The following is a 6,000-nucleotide window of genomic DNA, read 5'->3' on the forward strand; positions in this document are numbered from 1 at the left end:
TATAATATAGTTAATGTAAATATTATAATGTTTTAATTATTAAATTAAAAACTTAAAATTTTATATTATGTTTTTACAAATTAATTTTTACTGATGTAATCTAATTATTTAATTTATTTAGCACAAACTACTTTTAAACAACAAATTTTCGTCAATAAATTACAAAACAATAAAATGAACTAAAAATAATTATAATATATAATAATATTAGAATATTATTGAAAGGTAAATTAAAATTATTTTTATTTTTTTGTTATTTCTGAAAATAACCCAAGAATCACTGTAATTTTGATTACATTTCATTAATACAATGATTATCGTAATGTATACTTTTACTTAACACAATTTACCATGCTAAAACATTTTGAGTAGTGTAAATGTACTCATTTAAATTATGAATTTAGTACTGATGACCTTAGAAAAAAAAAATAAAGGTCATAATAATATGGGTATATTTTTTAATATTAATATAATAATATAGCATTAAAATGAGATTATTTTCTAATTAAATTTTATTCCTTATATTATTTAAGATTATATTATTAAATTAGTTGATGGATATAAATTTATAATAGTATACAGGTTGATTTACCTAGCACGTTTGCTTCCATTTTTAAACTTAATAATGATTTATTAAAATTTCGATTATTAATATTTTTAAGTATACACGAGTATTATATTTTTAGATAGGTATTAACATTGTTTTATATCATTTTAAGTACATTTAAGGAGTACCCTGGACAAACCAATTTCTTAGTTTAATGGATAATTATTTACACTAAAAAAAGATTGATTTTCATTTGAATAAAAGAAATTGGTACTACTATCATAAGAAACTTTATAAATTATATAAAAATCTAGTATTTAAAAATAAATCCTTATTATATATACTTAAAAATTTCAAAAATCAGAATTTGAAAAAATTCATTTTTAAAAAAAAGGAATTATCATTCATTGGTAAATCACCTTGTATACTATTACATGTACCTCGGTTTACTAATTAGGTAGGTACTATGTTGCTCTGTTCTTAATATTTCCAATACCTATCATATTAATGAATATCATAATATAAAATCATAAAATTGACATATTTACTGTAAATAAAAGTTTATTTAATATTTTTATTAATTCTAATTTCCCGTAATACGTTAAAAATAATTTTTCTTTAAATAAATATTGCATTTCTAACATTGTATTTATTTTAAACTATATAAATAAAACACAATTTTGTATGTATGTATGTATGTATGTATGTATGTGTGTGTGTGTGTGTGTGTGTTGCGCTCGTCTATGTAAGTAGTCTATAGCCAAATCTACTACACTCATGGTTCTGAAATTTGGTACATAGATCTATGGGTTTATATCTGACAATGTGGACTTTTTTTTAGTACCTAATTAAAATATTATAGCATATTATGTACGTCAGCAATATTATTGTTTTATATATTATTTTATATTTGTATTTAACACTTAGATGATGTCTATGTGAAATAACTATAACGATATAATAAATTATATTATATATTATTATAATTATGCAGGACGGTGCATCACATTTATAATTCTACTTTAAAAGATATCATAATATGAAACCTTTTTAGTAGGTTTTACTAAGTAATATTAAAAGGGTTTTAGCCTAGAATAAGTTTAAAATTAAAAATAAATATAAGTGTAAATACGACATAATACACATTTGTCCTATCACGGCAGTACCACTATTGGTTTTATATAATTTAAAATTATGAATGATAAGTTTTGCATAAACCTGTAACTGCACTATCATTCGGTTGTACAAACGGATATACTATATTCACAATGATCTAAAGTTTTATAGGAGATAAATAATTGATTGTGATGAAGTGTTTTCATTCTTTTGATAACTTAATTCAATAATTAACTGTATAGAATTAAACTAATTACTATAGGTACTTAAAAACCTACAAATATTTACAGTTTAATTCTAAAATCTATACATGTTATCATGGCTGCAGCCTGCAGGTATATCATTTGGTCATTTCATTATAAAATTTACCGTGTATGGTTCGAGCACGTTGGGGTTTACAGAATATCTATTATACGACTAAATACGATATATATAATCTAATATATTGTATATAAATGGCATTTTTTCTTATTCATCAGCTATAGCGGCGAGTCGTATCGATATAATACGGACTAACATAATACTTAATCGCATAGGTATTACCTATAATTATCGATTGGTATGTATAACGACAAAAAATATTATTACAATTATTTTCATTTAAATGTCTACCATTAAATAATAATTCACGTTTTATTGAATATATGTTTTTAATCCATCTGAGTCGAGAATTACCTTTATCGGTAGTTTCAACGACCGTGACAATTTACCCCCTCCCCCTCTTCCTTACCGCAAAACAATACACGTGAAAAACGTCGACGATTAAACGATATAACATAATATAGTTACAAATCATTATAATATTTCAATAGATCATAACAACAACACGAAAATAATAATGATAAATTATAATTGTACGTGAACGCAGCGTCTGCCCACGTTGTTGGCCATGGTCGCCGTCGAACTAGAATCTCGAGGTAAAGGTCGGCGGTGGTCATCACCGTGCCCGTCGACAATAATGCTTCCACGGGCTTTATTATTACGCTTTAATCGTCACCATCGCGTGAACTTTTAAGCGTTTATATTTAGTACTCGCGGTGTGGCCGTTCGCCCGGGATACTATTTATTATAAAAAAACTACAGCCTCTATAATTGTCCTGTACAATCAGCACAACCGCTTTTGCTTAACTTAGGATTCGACTTATCGGAGCAGTGCGATAGTCAGTGAAATCTCGTGTGAGGTTATAACCGCCGTACCCGATGGTTTTGAGACATTATAACTGATTGCTTTGCTGTTTCAAAATATATTTTAATCAATATGGTCAGTATTCGAAAAAATTGCCGTGTGGTTTTCATCGGCATTGTGATGTGTTAGTAGCTTACATTTTTTATACGATTTTAACGTAGAGTGTAGATATTAACAGTTTGTCCTTATTTTTCCATACGATTGTTCGAAAATAAGATTATTAAGATGGCGTAATATATTAACAGTTTTTTTTTTTTTTAACAATCGAGCCTCGAGATTGTGTTTGCAAAATGTTTACGAAATACTAAGATAAATAAAAAAAATAAGAAGTTAAATACATTTGTATTAAAATTAACAAGTGGCTCAATTTTATTAAATATTAGTATGTTATATACTATACACATTAACTACCTACTTATGATTGTCACATTATCACGAAATATGTTTAAAAACATGTTTTCCAATGTATATCAAAACATTTTTACTTAATACTTTATCTGTGTTTTTAGGAAATAAAAGCTATTCATTTTTCAATTGAAAATAAAATCAAATGCACATACAAGTAATCCTTTGGGCTTTGACAAAACAGAGATTAAGTTTACTTATTTTAGATGTACGAAAAAAAAACAATATTGTGTATTGTTCTACAAACAATCTTTGATCGACAGCTATTGAAATACGGTAAATAATTTCATCAGACTTACGTAGCAACTATTGATAAGTATTTTGCGAAATTCGTTTTTATATTACATACTCGTATAATATATTTAAATGTTAAAAAAATTAATCTATCGGCATGGAAGAACCAACCTGATTCCTAACCAATACATACAATTAATATACAATAGTACTAAGACTATTATATAGGTTAGATATTCGAATATTTTGAGATAAATCAATAAGTGCATTCATAAAATATTTAATATACTATACTTAAAGCTGAAAAAACCTTGGGAACTGTCGATTAATATTTTTTCTTTGCATAGAACTTTAAATAATTAGACAAGAGGATAATGCCATTGCGTCCGAATGTGTTGTCTTCGTTTTTCAAACGTACAGCATAGCAAATTTGCTTTCAAAAAAACCAATTTTCTGCTGTTACCTAGATTAACATTAGAGTGACTTTATCAAACTTAAAATACAAGAACGTTGTTTATGTTCTCAAATCTTGTTTTTACGATATTTCAATTTTTAAGCGAGTTAAGAGTATGTAAAATATTATAATATTAAAATAATCGTGACTCGTTCAGGAATTGAAATATTGTGAAAAACTAACTAAATAAATGCATTATAATATTAAAGTTAATTACACAAAATTAATTCTGCTGAACGGATATAATATTGTATGTTTGTAGAAAGCGATGATAATATTATGTTTCATCAAAATAATTTAATATCAATTTAAATGTATATATTTAAAAAAAAACTAAATATAATATAGTCAATTAATAATAAAATATAAAACCGATTTACTCAACTTACCCTTATTATTTTTTGTAATAAATGATTTTACTCTAAGATTACTCAAAAATCATAAAATCGTTTTTACGTGAATATGTTACATAAAGATCTAAGAGAGAAAACAAATATTGCGTTTAAATTGCCATAATAATAGTATTTATTATACATAAAATAATATATAATTGTTATATTATAAAATGTTTATATAAGCTTTATTACTTATTATAGTAACTCACACGCCGGTAAGTCCCAGTGTGAGTGAATCCGTTTTTTTCAATAATTTTAGTTTAAATTACACCTAGATACCACAGGTATATTATTACGAGACATTCAATTTTTAAAAATTTTATCAAAGCATTAACAAAAGTATATTTTTTTTCAAGAAATAAAATACTTTATAAAAATTATTTTTAAGTATAACCGATACAATTGTCGAACACTTCAACACTTGAACCGGTTGTTTTTCGTTAAAATCCAAAAACCGACGTTCTATGCATATTATAGTTAAGTATACGGATTTTGATATCGTTATTATTATTACAGCAAGGAAAACGATTTACAAATATTTTGAAGGCACATGCACTCGACGGTTACTGCAGCTGTCATCGCGCGCCGCCGCCGTCTGTAGAGGTACTTAAGCATTGTAAAAAACACGGTTTGCGTGTTAAGTATCTAATATATTATTATCTTTATTATTATTACTATGATGAATAACGTAATTCCAATCATCTGTGGATTACGTGGTAGAATTCCGGGAGAGAATTTTCGGGGTTTAAATTCAAAAAAGGTGCAGCCGTTATTATCGATTATCCGGTATTGGTGGGTGACGTCTGTGACTTGCAGCTATAATAGTATAATAAATACGAAGAGATTGTCATTAGAGCGATACTCGCGTCGGTTTACCGCCGAACATCATTATAGAATACGTAAAAAATAATATCATCGAATAAGACGTATAATAAGCTATAGGTATGATAAGGCCGGGGTGATCAAAAGGTCAGTCTTGGATGATTTCCAAATTGATCCCACTTTATTTGAAATTATTATTTAAATCAAGTAAAAGCAGTTACATAAATATTTTGGAAATAATAAATTTGTTTAAAATGGCATAAAAGTTGTAAAATCCGATACAGCTAGAGCTCTAACTTTCTGAGGTTAATTTAGAGCAGCGTCTTCGTTTAGTAGTGATTGACTTACTATTTCCCAAATTAAATTATAATAAGCTGGCCAACGGATAAACAATGACACTCTCCACTGTTAACACTGTTAATAACAGTATAATTTAAATTTATTTTGAAATTAATTAGAATATTTAAAACATTAATTTTTATATAATTTTACTTATTAATTTTATTATTAATTATATAAGTACATTTATTATTTTAATATTAGTTGCAAGACTTAAAAAAATAAAAAAAATAATTTTTTTTACGTCCGTCTATCACCAAAGGAAAAATATATTCTCAGTAGATCAACTATGTATAAAAAAAACTTTAGCTACCCCTGATATAGAGCGTATACCTGTATCGTGATGCGTGTTTTATGAACATCATTGCAGCATTGCAATAAATCACGTTTGCTGTCACTTTAGGATTATTATTTATCGTATACTCAGTGGTTAACAGTGGCGACGTTTGATATTATATTATTGTTATTGTTAATCTCTGAGATAAAACGATTAACCAGTAAG

This window comes from Rhopalosiphum padi, chromosome 3 (assembly GCF_020882245.1).
Source record: "Rhopalosiphum padi isolate XX-2018 chromosome 3, ASM2088224v1, whole genome shotgun sequence".
Lineage (NCBI taxonomy): Eukaryota > Metazoa > Arthropoda > Insecta > Hemiptera > Aphididae > Rhopalosiphum > Rhopalosiphum padi.